This window comes from Phalacrocorax carbo, chromosome 1 (assembly GCF_963921805.1).
Source record: "Phalacrocorax carbo chromosome 1, bPhaCar2.1, whole genome shotgun sequence".
Taxonomy (NCBI): Eukaryota; Metazoa; Chordata; class Aves; order Suliformes; family Phalacrocoracidae; genus Phalacrocorax; species Phalacrocorax carbo.
Genome location: NC_087513.1, coordinates 70,620,347 through 70,645,671, shown reverse-complemented (window position 1 = coordinate 70,645,671; position 25,325 = coordinate 70,620,347). Strand labels below are relative to the sequence as shown.

General features: G+C 41.1%; 1 protein-coding gene across 8 annotated transcripts in view; it reads left to right on the top strand.

Annotated features, from left to right (window-relative positions):
- EPS8 (EGFR pathway substrate 8, signaling adaptor) overlaps positions 1-25,325 on the top strand; it is a 141,113-nt gene that overhangs the window by 16,808 nt on the left and 98,980 nt on the right. For 6 of the 8 annotated variants that reach the window (XM_064459126.1, XM_064459110.1, XM_064459119.1 and 3 more), the window contains one exon: positions 18,928-19,072. The gene's annotated coding sequence lies outside the window, so the exon portion shown is untranslated. Of the gene's footprint in view, positions 1-18,927; positions 19,080-19,210; positions 19,232-25,325 lie in introns of those variants that run through there. The other 2 variants (XM_064459135.1, XM_064459145.1) reach the window with 2 other exon arrangements.

The following is a 25,325-nucleotide window of genomic DNA, read 5'->3' as shown; positions in this document are numbered from 1 at the left end:
TCTCCCCTCTTCCCTTCGCTCACCAGACTGTAGATGTGTCTTAATTATGATGCTGTCATGCAGTTATGTCACTGGTTAACGTTTCTGCAACCTATAGAGAACATATATTCTGAAAGGCTTACCTAGTCAGTTGGTAAACGAACTTAAATGATAGTTATAAATGAATTTTGTTTTAACCTTTTCCTTTTCCCTAAATAGAGTTCAGGCTGCAGCAGTAATACAATGATCTTATCTGAAGCTGATGGCTGATAGAGAGTGCAAAGATGACTTTCAAGGTGATGGGAATGGTTAGGACAAACTAGATGTTATTAACGGATTCCTGACTTCCATACTACCTCTCAATAATCCATTCATTTTTCTGTAACAAACTAAGAGTTGTGACCGTTGGCTTAGCTACCAGCCTTTTTAAGGTAAGCTTACCGTTCTGCCAACCTTCAGTGCAATGGCTTACAGGCTTTTTCTTCTCTTGACAGATAATATTGGGAGGAAAAGGAAGTTTTGCAACCCTTAAACTTCCTGAAGGAAAAGTAGTCTGTTAAGATTCCTTTACAAATAAATTAAAAACAAACCCAAAAAACTCAATGAGTCATAGCTTACAGGAATATCAGCTTTTTTTTTTTTCCTCTGTGATGATAACTAGATACAATTTTTTTCCCATTTATCCCAAAGGAAGGCAACTTTGCCAGCTTTTTTTTGCTGGTTCTACACTTAAGTATTGCAACTGTATTTAAAGGAATAGTACAAAAAAGTTTCATCTATTGGTAAAATGAGGATGCTTCTGAACAATTAGTAGAATCTCTTCACATCAGGTTTGAGCACTGAATAAAAGGAAATGATGAATCTGCTGAAAAAAGGCACAGTGTAAATAACCAAGCTGTACATTTGCAGAAATGCATGTAAAAGAAATCCATTTTCATTGTAGCAAGTAGTCTGCAGCTCGCTGATTTGGAAGAGGATGCTACTTCAATAACAAAATTCATTTCTGTAACACAGTGGTGAGACTTTGGCTCGTATTAAAACTGAAATATTCCCTTAGTAAAGCACTAATCCTAATCAGTGGATGAGAGGTCTCTTCCAAATAAAGTCATGTTTCCTGTATGAAGTAGTGACCTGATGTTAAAGAAGGATCTTACCTGATCAGCCTTTGAGGTATTGCACTAGACATTACACGTTTTTACAACTTTTATGCTAAATAGCATTTTAAAAGGGTGTTCTTTCCTCTGATGGAGGTGTGCTGTATGTCATATTACCAGCTCATGGTAATTTCCTGTTCTTCCTGATGATTTTTTTTTTTCCCCACAGCTCATTGGGTTCTTGCTTTTGAATGTGTGTTGTGCATAGGGTTTTCTCTTGGCCTCCCAGAAGAGAAGTGTTTTTCTGATCTTAAATGGAATAATTTTATTTATTTTGCTTTGTTTTTTCAGGCACTTGAAATAATGATATATCAGTAGTTACCTTGTCCATTTTGTTCTCATAATTGCAGTAGTGTAGAGCGTCAGAAATCTGATTTGTCCTGGAACTTGAAAGGGAAGTTGCTATGGTAACTAGGCACTACATATTCCATTTGGGACTTGAGTTAGGTGTGCACACTTCATTTAACTTTTTAGTAGTCCTCTTTAAATGTGTTAAGTCTGTGAAATCCAATAAAACACCATCTCTGGTGTACTAAGAGAAAGTAATTCCTCATCCTGCCTGGGCACCCCCTTTGTTGCATCCCATTTGTCCATGCCTTCCTTCTCACTCCACGTTGAGTGAGCGATTGGAGATGCTGCTCTTGGCACTTCCCAAGTGCGGGGAGGCAGCGCTGGAGGCACTGGCCGGAGCTGCTGGGCTGTGGTGGTACAGCTCTCCCTCTGTCAGCACAGTGGCTGTGGGAAGGGGACACCCCAGGAGCTGAGCACGATGCATGGACACCCAGCCCATCAGGCGCAGGGGCTGGATGGGCACAGTCTGCAATGCTGGGGTCTTGCTCCTGAAAATCACTTTGTTTTCCCCATGCTTTAAAAGCAGGCAGATGTAAGCGCTGGTGACTGCCAGCTGGCGTCCTGTGCGCAGCCAAGGCGTTGCTTCCTTCTGAAGCACGGCACAGGTAAGAGCTCCCTTCGCAGTTAGTGCCCTGGAGGCTGGATCTTGTCCAGAGTGGTTCGAGCAGTTCCTTTTCATCACCCCTTTCCTAGGAAGATAACAGTAGTAAAAGGCTGTGCTGCATATGCCCGTAAAGGAAAGGAGGAATTTTTGATGGGGATGAACTGTTAGAAACCATTGTGTAAATATTTTTACATTATCTAGTAAGAATAATTCCCTCCCCTCTGATTTTTATGCTTTTTTGCCAAGCTCTAATCAAAAGAATCTTGGGTTTTTAAGATGCAGGCTTCTCCCACATGCAAGAATGTGACGGCTGCTCTCTTTCTTCTTCTGTGTAAGATGTTCTCTTTTATTTTGGGTGATGTTTTACCACTCATTCTGTGGTAGGGCTGTGGGCCAACCCTGTCGATGCCCCCAGGCACTCAACAGAGCAGAGCACAGTCTGGATCCCAGATGATGGGCTGGGTGCCTGCCTTTCTGAGCTTGCAGCTGGATTGAATTATGGTGTTGGGTTTGGGTTTCTTTACAATCTAGCTGGGGTGTTTAGCACCATCTGTGAGCTGTTTGTAGACAGCAGTGGGTCTCAGGTTCTGGAGTACATTTGGTGGGAGAGAAGAGACGCTGGGAGGGACAGCAATCTCTGTTGCTGGTGGTAGGTGTGCTTCATGTGCACATTCGGTCGAGATGCACCCAGACTAATCGATAATGCCAAAAATTCTTTGTAAGAGTCTTTCTTACCATGGTCAGATCCTGCTAGCTTGCTACATTCAACTTTTGTAGGCTTTCTGCTAAGTATGTTGGGGCATCTGTAAATATTTATTCAGTTCCAGCTGGTAGCTTCCTATTGCCTACTTCTCATCATCAGTTTATTTGCAGCGTTGAGTGATGGCTGTGGCGCCTATGGGTGAAAAATACAGAACAGATGGATATTTCTTGAGTCCAAACTGCCTTTGGGCCTTGCTCTTGGTGGGGTTTCCATGACTGTGTGGTAAGTAAGAGGCCATTTTTCTAATTCAGGGGGTAGAAAACGCCCTAGCTTCCATTTGCCACGATATTGTGAAGTGGTGATTTTTTTTTCCCCTTTTCTTTTTTTTTTTTTTTTTCTCCTCCCAGAAGCACAGAGGGGAATCTAGTTCTCAGCTAATACTGCCAGTTCCCCTTTGCCTTTGGAGAATATTCCTCTACAGATTTTGGGCTCTTTTTTCTCTTTCTTCTCCTTCTTAGCCAGTTTTAGTAAACAAGTTGAACTTGCTCAAGGCTAGAGATACAAAGAAATTTAGGGTGGTGACCTGAGGCCTTATTCTGAGATTTGTTTGCAGACCAGCTCTGTTACCAGCTTGGAAGCCATAGGTAATTTGTTTTCTCTGTAAGTGTCCCTGAAGAGGAGGCAAATGGAAAGTATTTAAAAAAACAAAGGTCATAGTCAGCTTTCTGCCTTTCCTGGAGGTGGAGGAAAGGGAGTTACTGTGCATGTCCACAGTTATTTTTTCTTCTCTTTTATGATCTTTGATAGTTGGGAGTGGAGTAATATTTTACATAGTTATAATTAGAAATCTGTGGTTGATGCTTTGCATCTCAGTCCTGACTTGAATGCAAATAACCGTTCAGTTAGGTAGAAGAGGTAAAGCTTATGCCCCTGGGACGCTGATTGAGAATAACTGTGTAAGGCCATAGATATTTCCCTTCCCTCATGCAAATTTAGTGTGAAACATTTGCCCAACCCCCTCCTTGTTCTGCAGTCTTGCTTAACCTGGAATATAATGGGGCAAAATGTGGGGTTTGTAACAGCTTACAAAGGGGAAAAATAAGAAGTATGGTCTCTTTAATATTAATCTTTTCTTCCTTGTTGGGTACAAGCTAACCAGAGGGCTCCTGTGTCCGCTGCTGTGTCCCAGTGCGTGTGCTGGGAAGTGCTCAGCTGGGCTTCATGGCTCAGATGAGAAGTTCTCCCTTTCGTTGTGATAGAGGAATGTGATTTTCAGCCCTGGTTTTGTAAGGAGATTCACAGTGACAATAATACTGGAAACTCAAATCTCAAAGGATTTGCCAGTTTCTAAAAAAAAACAATATGCCAAGCTAAAGTTAGACTTTTAGGAACTGTCTAAGCATTGATACATGGGGGAATTATTCTTTTCTTGCCTGGCTAGAGGACTGCCAGCTTTCACACTGTCAAGAAGAATCCACATGTAACCTGAATAACGCATAATCATGTCTCACTGGAACTTAAAAATATGATTTACATTGCTGACAGGCTCTTTGTTGTATCAGCATTGTGTGGTTGTAGTGCAAACAAAAATGCACTTCAAGTACCTAGAAAAGAATTAGACTGAAAAATATGCCATGTTTTTAATTCTGTGAATTGTTATGTCTCTGAGTAAGTCTTGTATGCAAAACATTTTTGCTTCCCTCAGGAAGACAGGTGATTAACCATAATATTCTCATTTTCCTGTTGCTCAGTATTTTTGCAGCTTGGTAATAAGCATTTCTTTTTTTAATTCATCTGTGCCCACTGTGTTTGGTTTCGCCCACTGAAAGCAGTCTTTATTTCTGGTAATTGCATGTAAATCAGTAGCATTTTGGGGGCAAAGCTTTGCCGTGCTGTTGCTACTTACTGCTGGAACAGGGAGGAGGTATTTAAATTCCCAGCTGCATGTTGACAACATCGTGGTCAAAACTTTTTTTCTTTGTCTCTTCAGCAGCCATCCCACCATTGCCGGTATCGGCATAAAAAACAAGGGGTTAAAAAAAATGAACCAAAAGTGACTTAAACTCCCATTTCTATAAATATAGCATCTTCCTGCCTAGTTTTCCTGAGAGAATTTGTTCTATGTTGTTTGTTCTACAGACTGTGGAGTATATTAATGTCACTACTTTCACAAGGGTAGGCTGGGGAATCTTGTGAAGTTACTGGCCCAGCATTGCTACTAAGCAAATATTTGCCGGGTTAAGTTGAGTGCTATAGATGATAAAACCTAAAGCTGTTACAAACGAGTACTTAGGTGTTTTTATGTTGTAGGTGGAATGTGTCATCTCTCAGTGGAACAGCTGCCTTAGTCTCAAGTAGAAGATGATGCGCACAGGCTAAATGCTTTATCTGCATTCTTCTGCTGTACTCGAAGTCATCCTGCATCTACATTAATTTCCTACAAGGAAAGATTTAAAACTTCAAATTCCTGGCCTGAGAATCATTCTTCTGAAGTAACTTAATAAATTGGCATGTAGCCTTGCCATCTCATGGTTGGTTGAGGTCCTGAGGCAATATTTAGCATAACAGAATAAGCAGTGCTCCAGTTAACACAATCATCTCTTCCGCAGAAAGATGCATTTATGCCTTTCAAGACAAAGAACCTTTTCACTCTACGTCCAGCTAGTATTCAGTTAATTCTTTGAGGAGAATTGCCACATCTTTGTTTTCCTTTGGGTGGCGAAAGACTTTAGCATGTTCTTACTGAGAAGCCCAGAGTTTGAGGCCGTAACACTTACATGAGGATTAACTTTTTTTAAGGACTTGAGGGTCCCCATGGAGTTGTTTGAAACCCATTGATCAAAGACTGAATTTTCAACCTAATATATTAGTTATGTTTGTCCAATTCCTACAGGGCCAGTAAATCAAATTAATCTTTAAGCTTGTGATAGGAGGGGCCCAAAAAAATCGTAATAGTGTAGAGTTTCCATATGCTAGAAGGGGACAAAGCTAAAAGTGATAAAGATGGTAGTCACTTATATGTGTAGTTTTTGTATGTATTCTTAAGTTGACTTAAATATTCACTAGGAATCAGTAGATGAGTAAGATCATGCAGAATTACTTAAGCTCCTGAGGTTGTCTGCATTTTAACAAAACAGACACCAGTTTTGCATCTCTCGGTCTATTGATTGTTTCTGTGGAAAATTGCTCTCTTGATTTAAATCCAGTAGAAACTTTTTTAAATACTTGTCCTCAGCAGGCCAATATTGTCCTCTTCCAAAATAAGGCACCTCATAAGAAAATTTGAACACAAATAGTCATCACCAGTATATTTCTTTTTGCATTAAATTAGATTTCAGTGCTCCAGAGCTGTGAAAGAAAGGCAGTATTAGGTTTGGTCTTTCTTCTAGAAACACCCTGGTTAAAACCTGTCACTTACTTCTGCTTAGCCCGTTTCTTCATTCATCTAGTTTTAAAACAACTCCTAGAAGCCTGCAGGAATTTTTTGCACACAGAGAGTGCTTGGTGTAATCCACTGTCATAATTTATGTATTTCGTAGGTCTGTGTCCTAGGTGGGCAACCTGAAGTAGATGGTTTATGTTTGGGGCTTTTTTTTTTTTTGGCATGGCATGACACTGACAGCAGTGTTTTGAGCCTCCTGGGGAATGAAACAGTTTCTTCTGGAGTATGATCTTGATGCATCAAAAAGGTTTCTCTGTTGTCTTTTCCCTGGGCATCTCCCATGTGCATCCTTCTTTTATTTTAGTGGTCTTTATTTCATCCTGGAAAACAGAGGGAAACTGTGGATTTATTATTAAATTCTAATAAGGGTGCACAAATTGTTTTGACGTTAAAGACAAACAATACTGCTTGGGCTATGTAAATAATGCAGTGGGTTACCTGACATACTCGAGAGGCTTCTAGAGTTTCTCACCTCATCACGTCTCCTGCAAACAATTGGTAAAAGTCAGCTTCCAGTTAGGCTGGTAACTGTTACATTCTGCATTAGGCTTAAAAAGGGATGTCTCCTTTCTCTGGTTTTGTAATGTTCCAAAGAAGTGAAACTTCCCAGGACAGTTACTGAAATTTTCCTCTTTATTTGCTTTAATGTCTTTTGCCATAACAGAGGTTGAGAGGTTTGCTGAGCACCCAGACATTCTGCCTTCTTTTGGTAGGCTTCTGAGCAGGTCACTGAGCCCAGTTCTGTGAATAAGTTATGCTGTGGTTTATTAGACTATCTAATAAATTGCAATGATACAGGCATTAACATTTAATTAAAATCCTAACATATGCAGCCATTCTATATTCTTAGGCAAACCTGTGTATTTAGTAAGAGTTTAAGACTGGGCCCTTGCTGGCGTGATCACAGCTTCACCCACTTCAGTTGAGCTGTGTTCTTGCTTCTGCTAGCAGAAAAATCTCGTTTTCTCACTGCCAAACAGGCAGCTTCAGTGGAGGGATACATTTGTGGTCCTCTGCAGATCTTGAGGCTTCAGAATTGTCTGCTCCATGGGATATATTGTCAGATTTCTGCTGTGAAAGGAGAGAGATGGTGTGGAAGAGAAGAAAAGAGTTGTGCTTAGGAGCTTCATGGATTTGCACTAAACCTGCTCTGAACACAGCAAAAGCTTTGTCCTTTCATTCTGAGCCTGGTAATACATGTGTAAGATGCATCTTGTGGTACCTGTGTTGTCAGCCTTTCCATTACAATCTCCTATCTTAAGTTTTGTATTTTGGCCCTGAGTTCATTGCTCCATGCAAAGATGTGGCATGGCCTCTTTCAGCCTAGAGTTAACACTATTTATCCACATTTTTCTTGAATTTGTTTACCGCTGTGGGGTTTTATTTTGTTTTTTTTTTTTTTTTTATTCAGCACCATGAACAATTGCAAGTCTAAAACTAGTTTTGAATACATAAAATAACAAGGTGATGAACATTATTTTAAATGGTTAGAGCAGGTTTCTACTTTTATTTATCTATTTTCCCCAGTAGAATTCTGATGGTAAGATTAAAATGATGAAGAAACATTGGGTTAGGAATTGTTTGTTCAGAGGGATTTTATGTTTGAGTGTGTTAAGCATTGGTAATGATAATACATGACTCTGCAGTGAACAAACCCAAACACAATCAAAATACTTTGTTGATATTGGCAAGACAACATTTTAGGCATTCTTGGGAAACTTAACGGGCTGGCTTTTCTCTAGCTTTCACGCTTTTTGCTTCTGGGTGGGATGCACAAAAGTCCCTTTTGGTCATGTAGATCTTTAATGTCCTTATTCTAGCTGTGTGGCTCTGAGTTTGTCTAGCCGTGTTGCTTTAAGTTATTGTATTTTGGTCATAATCACCATGCAGAAATAGTGTGGAAATACAAGGGGTATGCAGACAAGTTAATATAGAGCTAGGGAAAAGTGTCCATGTAACTATGGTGTTTTGGGCTTTTTTTTTTTCAGTTTGCAGCGAGGTTCAGCTTTTTGCATGTTTGTTTTTATGTATGATCAGTTAGCCCAGGATTAGGCTTTTTTTTGTTTGTGGTATAAATTCTGCTCTTGGCCTAAAATGAATGTTAATTAGGCTTCTGTACTTATATATGCCACATTGCAGAATCAGCTCCTTATTAGTAAGACAAATAAAAGCACAGATGAGATGATATAAGAAAGTCAAAATGAAAGTGGGGTCAGATCAAGGACAAACACTCTTGTTCTGAAATTATAAAACAGGAAGAAAGACGCTTAGAAAAGTTGGAATGTGACACTTTAAATATTTAAACATGAGGATTTCCTTTCTGTACACCCTTAACTTGTAGAAGGGCATTACTGCAAGACATTACTGAAAACATTACCTTTTAATAGACTTCAATAAGAGAAACATTAGCAAGAAAACCTTTATAGAGATAAGTGGTGGGCTTTGTTCTTTTTTTTAAAGAAGTGGGACCTTTTAGAAAGCTGATCCATCATTGGTACTAGTCATCACCTATAGGAAACAGAGCTAGGGACCTTGTTCTACAGCAAAGGAACAATCATATTTTTTTTATTCTGATGTAGGGTCTGAGGAGAATATTTAGCTCAGGGTCTCCAGCTTGACAGACCTTGCGAGCTCTGTCCTGGCCAGAGTCCTGCTCCAGACTGGATTGCTTCTGGTGATGCCTACTAGTGCAATGGGAACTAGCAACAGAAGTAAGGTGGTAGTGATAAGTACCATAAAAATATGTTTTGTTGTTTGAATCTGTTTTTTATTATGCTCTGTTGCGAGCATTGCACATTCTTTTGAAGGAATAGAGTGGCCCCAGGAAAACTGCTACCCCGTCCTTGTTGCAGAGTAGGGAGCGTATTAGGTTCCTGAGTCTCCTTTTGACAAAATAACATGTTGCTTTTTTGTTAGACCTGATAGTTGGCCTGAAAACAGATTTCTTCTCTTTTTCCTTTCCATCTTCCCCCCTCCTCCCCGCCCCCCCCCCCAGCTGCATTACTAGACTAATGAAAGCTATTAGAAACCTTGCTTTTCATAGTTGTATTGATTTTTAGGATGCTTAAACTTGGAACGCAATACAACGAATCACATTACATTCTGATAAACTATTAATTCATGAAGTAGAGATCATGCAGAAAATAATAATGGGTTCAAAGACTGTGGTCAGTAGCAATGATGGAGTAAAAGAAAAAGGTAATTAGCTGCTGAGTTGTATAACAGATTGCTTTGAGTTAGAGCAGAAGTGTTAATACCTTCACGGGCAATATCAGAAGAGACTGGAAAACCAGTGCTTTGACCCCAGTGGACTAGATGAGCTCTGGCATCAGCGATTCTAATTAAGGATGAATGTAAAAGCATAGGTAAGAAATGGTGCTTGTGAAAATGGGGAGATGGACTGAAAATTGTGGCATCCAGATGTCTTGATATTGTGCCTATTTGTAATTCCAGGGGAAAGGATAACATGCACTGATGAAGAGCGTCTGGTTTTATTGTTGAGTGTAAACAGTGTGACTTGATGTGCTTGAGTATGGAAAAAAGTTATATGAGCTTGATAGAAGTTTTAGGTGTTGCAGAGGCCATGTCTATGGTGTACTCTATCTTTGCTTGAGATAAAAATTTCATTAATCCAAGTTTTGATATAGCTTGGAAGCAACTTCTGATTATATCAAGATGGGGGAACTCCCACTGCTCCTCGTCTACAAAGAGAAAATAATTGGCACTAAAACTGATTTATTACTACAGGCTGTACTTAAAATAACTTTTATTACCATAGTGGCCATAATGTGGTGGAGTTCTGTAGGTGTATTGTGGAAACCTCTGTGCTTTCCCTTTCCCTTGTAGAGGTGATTTCAAAAGGCTGCCTGACTTCTTTGGTAAAGAGAAAAGATTCAAGATCTTTCTGGTGACACAGTTTCGCAGTCTGGTAACAGATTTAGGAAGGGTCAGGTTCAGGAAGGACTAATAACTGCACAGTTTTAAACTGATGTCAGTCTGAACCAAATGTTCATTCATTCATTCACCTTTTGGTCATGAGTTTTCTTTTTAACTATCTAGTTACAGACTGCTCCTTCCTGCTGTTTCCCCATCCTTCTGTTTATGAAGGGATTCCCTTTTGTCTGGCTTCCTTCACATCTCTAGAAGTCTCACAAGACAAATGAACTATAATAAATTTACACAAGGCAAGATTAGCAAATTCTCTAAACAAGTTACCTTATTTGTTAAACTTCAGTATGAACACTGGGCATTTTGTGTGGTGTGCTTTATCTTTCTGAAAAAATAAGAGGAACCTGACTTTTCAGGCTACAATGGGACAGTTGCCTAGATTATTTCAGCTCTTATTTTACAAGAGGGGTAGCAAGGGAAGGACTTGATAGCAAGCAGCTGGGAAAGTTCATTTTCTTTGCTACTGAGGACAGCGGACGTTTTGGTAGGCTCTAGTGCTGAGATATGTGAAGGGTGGATGTTGTTTTACCCCAGTCTGTGCATATCGTCTTTGTTTCCCTGTTTCTGTGGAATGTCATCTGGGTTTTTCTTCCCTTTGCTGAAGAGAAAAATGGAGCAAAAAATGTTAGCTAAAAGAATGTCAGTTACTTTTTACGGTCTAGTTTCTGCTGCTTTGAGTACCTGTGGCAAACAACATCCCCTTCTAAGCCAGCAGTAAGATGAAAGAATTAAAGAAATGAAATGTCTTTGGGTGGTTCAGGGGGAATGCAAACTATCTGCATGGTGAACAGGGATATGATGGGTGTGTTTGCCACAAGGTAGTATCTGGAAATCGGTATTTAAAGTGTTCTTCCATTCATGTTGAACGTGGTAAGCCTGGGAATCAAAGGCTGAGCAGCTCTGCTCTGATGAACACCCTTCAGAGAGACACCTTCCCCTTCTCGCGCCTCCTGCTCCTTCCCAAAACAAAAATTATCTTTCTTACTGCTTTTTCTGATACCATGTGCGATGCTTCCCACACATCTTTTAAGTGTCATTAGTGCTTCTCAAAGGTCTGAGAGTTGATGTAGTTTTTAAGTGTTCACAATCTTATGATCTCCCTTTACAGGAGTAGGCAGGGAATTTATACCCGAGCTGCTAACATCCACGTGTCTGTTCCCCGCTGCAATACCCTCCATGCTCATCCTTTTAAAGTCTGTAACAGTATTTGAAAACAATAATCTAGTATTTCTGAATTATATGCTGCTCAGTGTTGTTTGCTTACTGCATGCATGTACCTGAAGAGACAGATTTGTCTTCTATAGCACTAACAAGAAATCCTGGGTCTGTTGAAATGTAAGACCAACCATCTATTGACTTCAGAAAGGCAGAAACTTAACCATGTGAGTTTTTTATTAATAATCTCTCTTTACTTGACTTTAGAAAAGAATAATTTTAGGAATGCTACCAAGATACGCCTCTGGTAGGGAAACTAAGGGTTTATATATGAATATATTTTCCAGTGTAACTTTTACGCACACAAGGTGAGAAGTGGATCCAAGTTGAAAATATGAAAAAACTTTTATAAAACCTGAGATTAATATAATTTGTTTCCTATTTTAAAAGAAACCAAAATAAAAATAGAACTGATTTTCAATGGTACTGGTACTGGTTTTGGTACAAGGTAATGGTACTGGTTTTCAAATGAATAATCCTGACCCTTGCAGAGCTTGAAACCTAAACATTGTGGCAGGAGGAACCTAAAAGTAAAACAGGTTCCATTGTTCACCCTGCAAGAAGTTGAATCTGGGAAGAAGGCAAAAGTAAACACAGTGAATAGTGACTGAAATAATCTAACAGCTGTTAATAAACCAAGTCTGGCATTAATGTGCAGAGCCAAGGAAGGTATAAACACTTGAAGGGCAGTAATAATAATTAAAAAAACCCCTATAGTAATTTTGAACTTCTGTGACACTGAGGATGGACAATTTTTAGACATCCTACTTGGATTTAGGAAACTTTGTATCAGTATAAGTAACATGAAACATATTGTGCAGTTCTATTGTCTTTCCATCAGGTTTCTGTCTTTTTTTTATATTCTTCCCAGTTCTAGGGGTATTTTATTGGTCTACTTAGGATGAGTCTCCTACAGTGGGATTACAGTGCAGCATTTTGAAATACATTGTTGAATATAATACTTGAAGTGTCTGACTTGTGTATGAGTTCTGTGGAGGTTTCCCTCTCTTTGGCATTCTGCCCATTCCAGGCAAAATGACGCAGCATCTTAGTCCGTGAGACTGTGAGAAGAGGTGAGTGTTTGCGTGGCAAATATGACAAATGTGCCTGTGGTACATTGGTGGGAAAAACTGTACTTCTAGTGGTTCTGGAAGTAGTTTCGCACTGTATGTTTTATGAAATGATGTTTTCTGCTAGTCAAGAAACTTTCACAAATATACATGTAAACGGAACTGTTGTAGAGTTAGACATCAATATGTGGGTTTTTTGGGGCTCTGCCCTCATGTAAGGTGGAGGGTGTATATAATTTTTTTTTTTTTTTTAATTTCAAATCCCATACTATTTTTGAACAGGGTTTACAAAAACATCACACTAAATCACAGAATGGCAGGGGTTGGAAGGGACCTCTGGAGATCATCTCATCCAACCCCCCTGCTTGAGCAGGGACACCTAGAGCAGGGGGCACAGGACTGCATCCAGGTGGGTTTTGAATGTCTCCAGGGAAGGAGACTCCACAGCCTCCCTGGGCAGCCTGTGCTGCTGCTCTGGCACCCTCACAGGAAAAAAGATTTTTCTCATATTGAGGTAGAACTTCCTGTGTTCCAACATGTGCCCATTGCCCCTTGTCCTGTCATAGGTCACTATTGAAAAGACCCTAGTCCCATCATCCTGACACCCACCCTTTAGATATTTATAGGTATTAATGAAATCCCCCCATAGTCTTCTCCAGACTGAACAAACCCAAGTATCTCAGCCTTTCCTCATAAGGGAGATGCTCCAGCCCCCTGATCATCTTGGTAGCTTTCCACTGGACTTGCTCAAGCAGTTCCACATCCTTCTTAAACTGGGGGGCCCAGAACTGGACACAGTACTCCACATGGGGCCTCAGTACGGCAGAGTAGAGGGGGAGGACAATGTGTCTTGACCTGCTGGCCACACTCCTTTTAATGTGGCCCAGGATACCTTTGGCCTTCTTGGCCATAAGGGCACATTGCTGGCTCAGGGTCAGCTTGTTGTCCACCAAGACTCCCAGGGCCTTCTCAACAGAACCGCTTTCCAGTAGTGCAGCCCCCAGCCTGTCCTGGTGCCTGGGGTTGTTCCTCCCCAGGGGCAGGACCTGGCACTTGCTCTTGTTGAATTTTATGATGTTCCCCTGGGCCCAGCTCTCCAGCCTGTCCAGGTCTCATTGGATGGCAGCACAGCTTGGTATCATCAGCAAACTTGCTGAGGTTACACTCTATCTCATCATCCAGGTCATTGATGAATATGTTGAACAGGACTGGACCCAGAACAGACCCCTGGGGAACACCACTAGTGACGGGCCTCCATCCAGACACTGCTCCGTTGATCACAACCCTCTGAGTTCTATTGTTCAGCCAGTTCTCATTCCACCTCACTGTCCACTCATCCAATCCACACTTCCTTAGCTTGCCTGTGAGGATACTATGGGAGACAGTGTTGAATGCCTTACTGAAGTCAAGGTAGACAAGGTAGACACATCCACTGCTCTCCCTTCATCAGCCCAGCCAGTCATGCCATCATAGATGCTATCAGGTTGGTCAAGCATGATCTTCCCTTGGTGAATCCATGTTGACTACTTCTGATAACCTTCTTGTCCTCTACATGCCTGGAGATGACCTCCAGGATGAACTGCTCCATCACCTTTCCAGGGATGGAGGTGAGGCTGACTGGCCTATAGTTCCCCAGGTCTTCCTTCTTGCCCTTTTTGAAGATTGGAGTGACATTTGCTGTCCTCCAGTCCTCAGGCACCTCTCCTGTCCTCCATGACCTTTCAAAGATGATGGAGAGTAGCTTAGCAAGAATATCCGCCAGCTCCCTCAGCACTTGTGGGTGCATCCCATTGAGGCCCATGGATTTGCAAGGATCCAGTTTTCATAGGTGATCTCTGACCTAATTCTCTCAACCAATGATAAGTCTCCTTTCTCCAGATTTTTCCTCTCTCCTCTGGGGGCTGGGATGCCTGAGGGCCAGCCTTATCAGTGAAGACCAAGGCAAAGACAGCATTCAGTAACTCTCCCTTCTCTGCAGCCTGCGTGGCCAGGGCCCCTTCCTTGTTCAGCTGTGGGCCCACTGTATCCCCAGTTTTCCTTTTACTGCTGATGTATTTAAAGAAGCCCTTCTTGTTATTCTTGACATCCCTTGCCAGATTTAATTCCAAGTGGGCCTTGGCCTTCCTCATCGCATCTCTGCATACCCTGACAACATTCCTGTATTCCTCCCAAGTGGCCAGTCCCTTTTTCCACATACTGTGAACCTCCCCCTTCCATTTGAGCTTCTCTAGAAGCTTTTTGCTCATCCATGCGGGACAAATGATATGTTGTCTCTTTTGACTTTACCAGTAATGCTTTTCTCTTTGCCTTACAAAGAAGCTTTTCCCTGTGGACTTACCTATTACCTATTTACCTAGGCAAAAGGAGGTAAAAGCTGAGCTTGAGTTGCATTTTTTGGTGTGGGTTTTGTTTTGTTTTTCTAGAAAACATGTATAACTGATTTAGGAACAGAATATTATGTTAAGTAAACTGGTATTTGATGACTTCAGGTTCTTTTTCCTGTGCTGCTTTACCATCTCAACACATGCTGCATCTCTTATCTTTACATTCTCAAACCCTGCTGGTGTGCATCAAGAGACTAGCATGACAAAAAAAACAACCCCAAAACATTGATTACAGCTGCTTAGAATGCCATGGAAAAAATGGTTTTAAAAAAATAGTCCAACCCCCCCCCCTTCCAGGCTATTATTACTAATTTGACAGAGCAGCAGTGATTCTAGATCTGTTCAGGTGGCCAGTTCCACTCACTTTGAAGGGTGTGACTATGCTTTTTCAATATAAGGCTATGACAAATTAATGTTGTGGTTTTTTTTCCTTATTAAGTAAGTCTGGCCAGGCCACACTTACTTGGATTAAATACAAGCAAAAAGAAAACTCACATTGGTTCAGGAAGTTTGTTTTGTGGTTCTTTGGAAGAGAACATTCTGTCCCCTCTTTGCAAAACCAATACAAACAGTCTCTTGGCACAGACACTATTCTTTGTAGATACCTTACTTTATATTATCTCTCAGTTACTTTGCAAGATTAAGTATCGCAGTTCCTATTTCCTGGATAAATTCTGCCTTGTATAATTGTGCTTTCACTTTGTAAGTCACATCTGCAGAGGTAGTTGGGCAATACTATTAAATCTTCTAACCGCTATTTGAGGTCTGTTGATGAAAGATAATAATAGAAATGGTGATTATAAATTGTAGGTTGGTAAAGGTTGTTTATAAAATAGCACTTATTAAGAAATTATTATATCTCACTGTACAAACGGTCATGTACATACGGGTTGCGTGATCGTTGGTGTTACTGGAAAAGACCCGTAGGAGTACAAAGCAGAGCAAACCATCTAGAACTGCGAAGCATGTTTCTTTATAGTTGAGAGATGTCCTTTTTCCTTTTGTTTTGCATTTGTTTTAAAGGCTATTAAGTTACTTTGGCTTGCTAAAGGAGTATTGAGGACAGTGTGTTTCATGTGCTTATATTAGCCATTTCTAACGTGAGGATTTGGCATGTGCTGCTGGAATTACAAGTAAAAGCAGGGAAAGAAACGTGCACTGTGCAACCTTAATCAAACAGGGAGCAATCTCTGGTGCCCTCTTTTGATAAAGTATTCAGTGAAACCAATTAGGGGAGGATCTTAAGTGACGTTGATAGGTTATTGGACTGATGCTTCAAGTGGCTGTAATGCCTACTGGCTTGGGCTCTTACTAGAGGGGAAATGAAAGATATCTTGTACCTTGTAGTAAGTAATATTCATGGAGAGTGACAAGAGCAGACATATATGCTGTTTGAACAAATCTTTGCTGTAACACCTTTGAAGCGAGCTGAAGGTTTACATGTAATTTTTGAGAAAGAGTTAATTTTTTTATTATAAAAAGAAAACACACTGAAAAAACCCAACCTTGCAGACTTTCCATTTCCATACATTTAAATCCAAAGACTAAAGTGTTTTGATTGTCATGTCTGTCTTATCTTTCTAGCAAAGCCTTTTTCCTATAATTAAAAGGGCATCAATTTTTCTAATTGATGCCAAATCCAATTCAAGCCACCCACACAATTATTGCACCTTCCCTTCCCCCTCCCATCATTATCTGATATTTTGTTTGCACAGTCATTATTCATTAACTGTGTTCATGTCCAGGGCTGCAAACAGAAAAATCACATCAGCAAGGAGGAGCTCTGAGACTCACCAGTGAAATCTGTTTTTTCATTTTCTGTGTTACATTGCCTTTCAGATGAGGATCCCAAAGCCTGTCACAAATTCTGGAGATAAGGAGCTTGGAAACAATGAATGCGCTAGTGGTTGGCATTTTTGTTTCTTAGCAGGATTCTTTAGTTCTTCCATACTACTGAGAAGAATTAAATTCTGTGTAAGAAGCTACTGAGATCACAAGTTACTATTGGGAAAGAGGTGTAGTCCGTCCTCTTTTTTTTACATATATACGTGTGTGTGTTTATATATGTACGCACACAGCCAAGCCTGTCTGCCTGTCTCAGAGCTTTATAGATGACTCTATTTGATTTAGAGGTAATTTTTGAGCACGTCCCTTTTTCTTCCTTGGCATGTCCTGAGGTGGCTATGTCTGCCCCCTTGTCCTTTTGAGAGGGAGGGACCTACACACAAAGGTCTCACTGTGTTTGCTCTCAGGCTCTTTGGTTTGTTGCTTTTTCAATGTTTGACCTTACTTCCTCTGAAATCAGTGGCAACTCTCTCAAACTGACCCAGGGTATTGGTAAGCACTGGATGTGCTACAAAACATAGTTGGCTCTTAGAGTGCTCCTCATCACTTGTACTCATATGTTACTAAGAAGACTCTCATCTTTATCCATGTTTTGCAAGGGAGGAAAAGGGCATGGAGGGAGTAGAGGGTCTTGCCTAAGGCCAGTGAGCTGGGAAAGGCCAAGGCTAGTGGCTGGGAAATGAGGTATGGATGGAAGGCAGCCTGAGCTGCCTGAATGTGCTTGTACCCATGTGTCATTTCTTCAACCTGGGTTTCCTGGTCAGCAGACCAATTATCACCTAGATTCCCTTAAAATATTAGAATCTTAAGTTTCTGACAGAATTAGGTGATTACCAGATAAACCACCACTATAATCTGTTCATGTTAGTAAGCAACTTGATAAGTACATAAACTAGCTCAGTACACTCCTTTGCATATGAATGTGCAACTACGGGATCAATTCAGATTGACTGAATTGACCTATTGCTGCTTGTCCTGGTTCTGGATTGACTTGTTACTACTTCTTCCTAATTCTGTTGCTATATCAAATCGATCCGTACTTTTTAATTATTTTTAATTGGATTTATCTTAAAATGGAAAACATCACTGCAGGGTTGGCCCTGTAAGGGATGGGGAATGGAACCCTCGTAGAAGTCACAGAATTGGGCTCGTGTCAAAATGATGTCCCAAAAAGAGTAACTTGTGAGAAAAATAATCTGTAAACAGGGCAGGTCTGGCAAAATTTGAAGGACTGGTCAGTGCCTGGGATGGTGCAGCTATGAAGCTGGAAGCGACTTGTATGTACAACTAGGTTAGAACAAAGTGTTGGATGTGACTAAAGAAATGAAATAGAAAAGGACTAAGCTTGTTTGAACTCTTGAACATCAGATTCAGAATTGGGGGGTGTCAAAGATTTGAGGGGAAAATGGGAGAATACCATAATTGTCACCTTCGGGGGGGAAAAAAAGAAAAAAGTTTTTAAAAAATTACAGCGTTTGCTGTCTCCTTCCGCTGCTTCTCCTCTTGGTTTTCACCTTATTCTTCCTCTCCTGCATCCTCCTTCCCCAAGTGCCCCATGGGCTCCAGCCTCACTGGTTTGTGGGGAGTTTTTTGAGCTGCCCCTAGTTTCTCTCAATACAAATACATCTTTTCCTATCTCTGCCGCTTTGGGCCACGAGGCTGCTGATTGTGAGCACAACCCTGGGCTGCTTGCCCCTCAGCCAGAGCTGAGTGCTGGGAGCCCAGGGGCTGTGTGGGCAGCGGTTGCTTCCCAACGGGGACAGGGGTGAGAGGTGAGGAAGGTGCTCTGCTCTTACCAATACCGACATCCTTGTGCTTGACCAAGCTTTTACAAAATGTGTTAATGAATGTGTTACACTCTTCTCTTCGGGTTTGCAGCCCTCTCAGCTCCGCTGAGGTTGTCAGGTCCACAGCTTTGTAAACTTCTCATCCCACCCTTGAAGAGGGATCCAGCCCCAAACTGTGCTTGAAAGCAGGGTTTAGGGTGGAGGTTGTCCAGGTATCCTTACTATGAGGTTCCTCTTAGGTGTACACAGGAGTTCTTTTTGATATTACTGGTATTCAGAAAGTTCACGTTTGACAGTAGTAGATGAACTGTAATCAGAAATGTACTTCTCTCTCTCATGCAATAAGGGAAATCCCATTTTAAGAAGTCAGAGCTTAGCAAGTGTAACTGTATAATGCGCACTGGAATTGCAAAGCTGAACCTGTTTCTTTTCTGTTTTTTTTCAGCGATTTGTCCTGTTGGGCAGCTGCCTTCTGAGTGACTCTGGAGAGATGCCAGCCACTTGAGCTGAATCAAGCAGCGGCAGGGACAGCATCTACCCAGGCTGAAGTTTTAATCCCAGGCACGTGGCATTCGTACAAGTGGCCACTGGTGAGTTGTACGTAAGCACAGCTTCTCTTTCTCTCTCTGTCTCTTTAACAACTGGCAACTTGTTGCAAGCTGTAAGTTTCCGGATGCAAAGATTCTCCTGCCTTGCTTGTTTTTCCCGGAGGATGACTGATGAACTCAGAGAAAATGAGAGTGATCCAGGTAACAAGCTAATGTTAGGAAATCCTTACTATTTATTTGTATGTTTATGGACTACTTTTTCCTCTCCCCTCACTGAATAAATAATATCCTGGTGAGGCCAAACTTCAAATCTGTAGCAGTTAGTGTGTTGTACTAGATGCTATCACTGTGCCTTTTTAATCAGAGGAGGTTTTATACCCTCTGCCTTAGCGCTTCATAGCCTGGAAATACAAGGTGTGGGGCTCTGATAACGGAAGTAGTGACTGGCTGCTGTCAGCACGAGGGTGATTGAAAGTGCATGTGTGTGCGTGCGCACGCGTGCTTGTTCACTCCCTTTCCAACTGAATAGAAAATGAAACTCCCCAAAGCCTTTTATGTAAGTGCATGGGTTTTTTTCCTGTTTAAATCTCTGTGTAGCTGTGTGCAGACAAACTTCATCCCCAGCTTCCTTTAGAAGACACTTTGTAAAGAAAAGACTGTGCTTGTTTTGACCTCCGAAGCGTGATCTTGTCTTCAGTTCAATACTAGACATACCCTCTCTGCAAAAGATAATAGCTAGCAATTTCTTTTTTTTTTTTTTTGAGGGAAAGGCCGTTTCCAGTCAGTTTCTCCCATCTGTGATTTTCTTTGATAAAACAATGGCAATCTGCTTCTTCCAGCAGCTGAAATGCTGTGATTCTTTGACAGCAAATGTGTGGAGCGCTGCCTTGCACCTTGTAACACCCTGCTTTATTTAAGACACTGTCATGCTGGGCTGACTGCTGTCTTCCCAGGAGTGTTGCACCAAGGATTTATTGATGAGATGCAGCCTGGTCTGTAAAGCGCACGTTCACTATTAAAAACAACATATGTGCCTGTACCTATTGCTAGTCATTTAAGCATCTCTCTGAAATATGGGGGAAGTAGCCCCTCTGCATGAATAGAGTCCCATTAAAGCATTGGCACGACAGCTCAGCATCAGATGCTGCATCTTCCCATGGAAATCAGAGCTGAAGATTGGTGCTTTAAGCAGAGCCGCTTGAAGTTATCTTCCTGAAAAGGTAGAAGGAGCTGTCTGTAAGGATGGGCGCAGGAAGGGCAATACATGTCCCAGGCTCTTGTCCGACTCTCAGGTTTTTTTACCATGTTGTTAAGAGTGCTCGTTGGAATATTTGGACAAAAACCTGGAGGTCGGTTCTGTACCGAGCTGTACGTGCTGACTTGATTAGCAGCGGAGTTGGAAAATTACTCTGGCCTGAAAAATTATGAGGGTAATTCTGGCTTTATGCTGGAGGAGGAAAAGGCAGAGCGAGGAACTCAAGTACATTATTTCAAGGTCCAGTAGTCTATTAAACCAGGCTAAAGCAAGTAGCTTTAAATTAATGGAAAGTTTGGAAAAATTAATTTGGTGATGTTGTCAAGTATCCATTGTACTTTTGCAATGAAGATACCTATACTTTTGGAAGACACCTGTCCTTAAGTTCCCCTCATTCTCATTACTGCTTCTCCTCCTGATGCAGTTCAAGCGTAACAGCTGCTATCTTGGGAACCGCTGAAGGTAGATGCCGTTCCTTTATACTGCTGGAGAACTCTGAACCCCAGCACTTAAATAATATAACAACTTGAGTGCTAGCTCCAGGAGCTTTGGAGGAGAACAGTTTAAAAATTGTTGCAATTGATTTTCTGGGTGCATAGAAACAGAGAAAGCAAGGTAGCAATTGAAGTGAGGGTTTTTTATTTAAAATCATTATCGCTTGGGTAGGTGCACTTTTTTTCACCAGTAAGCATTTTTGATTGTTAGAAGTTAGATACCACAGATTTTCTAGAAGCCTAATAATTTTATGTAGATAGAATTATTTTCTTTCGGTGGAAACATGTTTGTGTCTTGGTCAGGAAGGTCCCAAATTCAGGACTATCTGCTGTCTGTTGTATCTGTGGTCCCATCTGACTCACACTTCAGCGTCAGCATGGGTGAGAAGGCAAAAACCTTTGCTCCCCTGTAGCGTGGGTGAGAAAGCATCTCCATGTGGAGAGACTTCTTTTGAAACCCAAGATCATCAGGAAGGTACATTGAAAATTCACTGCACAAATAAAGATTGAGTCAGGCAACGCCTGCTTATCAAATCAAGTAGTGATTACACCATGACGTAAATCACCTTGTGCTACGAATACATCCAATTTGATGGGTTTGCCTATGGCTGCACTTAAGAAATGTGTGTAAGCTCAAATGCAGTTTTTTTTTTTTCTATTTCTGAGAGTGCTGTAGTAATAGAGCATAGAGCTTCAAGTGCAGAGTACGTGGAGAGTGTCCTGCACTTGGGGTTAGTTGGTGTTTTGCACTTTTTCAATCCCTCTGTATTGCTTTTTGCTACCTGCAAATGCAATGTGCACTTTTGAAACTGCAGTTTGAGTCTTTATCTGTAACCTGAATTTTCTTACACTTTTTTTTTAATTGATCTTTTTTTTTTTTGCATTTCTAGTTCTTAATTATAGGCATCCTTTGGTTTCAGAGCAGTATTACACCAAAGTGATTGGCTAATACAAATATTGCAGAATCAGGTAAATGAACCTTCTGCCCCAGATATTTATGTTGTGAGGATGCTGAAATGCACTGACAGAAATTATAAACCATCATAAGCCTGCAAATGATTAATGGGCAGCCATCAATGATTATTTTGAAACTTAAGAAAAATGTTAGCTGAAGCAGTTGATATAAATCAAACTACTCCTTTGTTAGCTTGCATTTTGCTTAGATCCATGGAATCACTAAAGCTGGATGGGTATTTCTGGTGGTTTCCCTACAGCAAAATTTGACTTACTTCTTGGCGGGAGTAAATGGGAATTAACCTTTGAGACTTCGTGTTATCTGCTCCAATCACCTGTGCTTTCCATTTAAAAAATAAAATTCCTAGGAACCATTGCATTTTTTTAATCCTGTATTTCAAAACATATTGCTACCCTATCTTTTTAATCCTGAAGATAGGGAGAGCATTCTCACATCAAGACCTGGTTGCTCAGATAGGGAATTTGCTTTTGGAGAAATACAGTACTCTGGGTGTTTTGAGTATTGTCATTGCATGTGGTGCTGCTGATGTCCACGTGCCCCGCTCTGCAGGCGAAGGATCAGTGTCATGAATGAAACCCATGTTGCTCGCTGAGTGTTGACAGCTTGTCGTTACAGGTGGTGTTTTTTCCTCCTGGTTTGTAGTTGAAAAGGTTTAGAAATGAGCATAATCTCTTTCCTCAAGTGACTCGGGGAAGCACTGGGGTTTGCTCTTTCCGGATTCGGGGAGGGAAGTGACACTCTGCTTTTCATTTCTGCTGAGTTTACAATTATTTTACTGTCTCATCAGATTTTCTTATTGTATCCAAAATCAAGCTCCTGCAGACTGAAAGGAGATGTGAAGAAATGGAGTGGTGAGGGGAGAGGAAGGAAGAAATGGTAGTTAAACAGGTCAGGGTTTTTCTTGGGTTTAGGTGCAGTGTTTATTTTAAAGCAGCTATTCCTGGTGGGTAGGGGAGGGTGCGGGGAAGGTGGGGTGGTGGTGGGTACGTGTAATAGAGCATGGCATTTGCTCAGCCATGTGGCAAGAAGGAATTGTACATCAGCCAGTTGTTTTCTATCCTTTTAACCGGGACTATAGAAGAATTTTTTTGTTTAATGTGTGAGTACGTCTGTTCTCTGCTCTTGGCATGCATGCTGGGCTGCTGAAATTAAAATTAGTAAATGAGATCCAATGACATAAAAACAAAGCCAAGCAAACAAGCCCCCTGTAGGGCGCAGGCAGAGAGCACCCTTCATCCTCTGTCATCAGAGGAACTGGGCTGTTTGAATTGGCTTCCACCTTTGTTTTGAGAGGTTGCTGTGGTGATAAATAACCTTTGTGGAGGGTGTGTGAGCAAGAGAGCGTGCGCCGTGGTTCTTGCGTATAAAACAAAGCTGCTGAGTGCATGGCTTCTTACCCCCTCATCAGAGCATATGTCCTGGCAAAGGTCGTCTCTCCCCAAAATGTGTTAAATAACAAAACTGTTGTCTTAGAGCTACTTATTGATATGGTGTTAACCTACTGATCGCTTCCCCACATTGCTTTCATACCAGGTAGCAGGAGACTGGGTTGTGGCAAAGCAGTATCTTTTTTGCATTGTATGGAAGGGGAATTACAGGGTAGCTGATACGCCTTATTTGTGCAAACTTATGACACCTGAGCTTTGTCTTGTTACCTGGGCTTGAGGAAGGATAGTAGGCAGAGAAATAGACTGACAAAGGTACTCTTTAGAAGGAAAGAGAGAAATACTATTCTATGAGAGGGCTTTCTTTTTTTTTTCCCCTGCCATTGCAAATATTACATTTTCTATAGCAAGAAAAAGAACTGGGGACCATCTGTGGGTTAGTATTGTTTCTTTCTACTCTCCATTTGTCAATAAATATGACAACGAATTATTATTAAATTTACTGCAGCTCCAAATAGATGAATATGTTTTGTATCTTAGTATGAAAAAAACTGATGTAACAACTGCATATTGATACAAAGGTGACTGTGTGAATATTACAATATATCTATGAATATTCTACACGCGACTTGCTTTCTTCATGAAGTCACACTGGTACAAGTATAGTTTGATGGTACTGTTGTCTGAAGTTGTCATAAATATCACTTCCAGGTGAAGAATTCCCTTCAAGAAAGTCTTGGAAACTTTGTTTCCCCCCTGCTAGAAAACAGAAAGGGTTGGCAAGAATGGATTACCACCTGAGGTGGGAGAATTTTCTTCCCTGCATATTAACCTCATTCTCAATATCTGTGAAGCTGCCCTTACATAACTTGTAGGAAGTACTTTGGGAAAAACTGAGTCACTCAGAGATGATCCGGTGGCTATGACAAATACAGTGAAGTTTAAAATGTCTACTTTTGCTGCATAATTCTTGAATTTAGAAAAAAAAAAAAGTGTGAATTACTCAGTTGTGTGTCAGCTCCCCTTCTCTTCAGAGACCATCATAATTGGTGGTTTAATTTGTGAGGCTACATACTTTGAAGGTTGTCTTGTTCTTGACTGCAGCCATCCTGAAGGATCGAAGAGGAAGATGAAAACATTTTAAAAGCAGTAAGGCCTCTCTCAGTATTTAAAGTGAAAGTGGTGAAGCAGAATGCGTGGCCCTGTTGCACGACTGATGTGACTTCTTGCAGAGTTAGAGCAGTTGGGGGAATAACTTCTGCTCCCTCCAGCAGTTTTTTGAGGCTTGTCATCTTGAAGTTTTCCCCAGCACAATTTAACCATGCTGTCAGCTCCCTTTAGTGGCTCACTTAGTTAAAATCACCTTCAGTAAGGAGTATTTAATTACGTCTTCTAATACCTTATTCAGGCTGGCCTCCTGGATTTTTGCGAATCTGGAGAATGCTGCTAATAGATCAGAGCCAGCATTTACAGGAATAAATTAATAGCAGTACCATAGCAGTGCTTTTTACATCTGACACATTCTCCAAGGCTAACACCGCACCTCCCATACTTCTTCAAATTCATTTGTTCTGTTTCAGTTCAGTCTTTTGAAATATTTTGTGATGAATGAGTTCAATTTACAAGCCGGTGATCAGCAGCAGCTGTTCATAGTCATGGTTTAAATTGAATCCATCTGTCAGTGGGCTCTTTAAAGTGCGAGTTTCACATTGTCAGGAGACTTGATTACACCAGAGCAGTATCTGGGTGCCATTTGCCAAAAAGAAAAGAAAAAATCAAAACAAAATGTGCTTGGATGGGCTCTGGGATACCCTTGCAGCTTCTTATGTAGAGCCATGATTTAGCCTGCCGAGAGGAGAGTGAAGTGGCTCCAAGCACTGCTGTTGCACTGACATTCAGATAGGTGTTCAGATACAGGCTGAAATCAGGAGATAACCTGCAGTAGGCTTTGTAGAACCTGTATGCAGTGCTTGCTGCTTGTTTCTTAATGCTGACCCTTTGATGAACCTCATCTCTGGCTCTTTGCATTTGTTCATTGTAGCACTGGGGCAGTTTAATGTTCTTCAGAGGATGAGCTGAAAAGGAAAAGATGTGGCTTATTCAAATCAGCAAAAGGAGACAGCGCTGGTTTGTTTGTTTCCCCCTAGTACACATACATCATTTCTTATTTTCATATGTAGTTCAA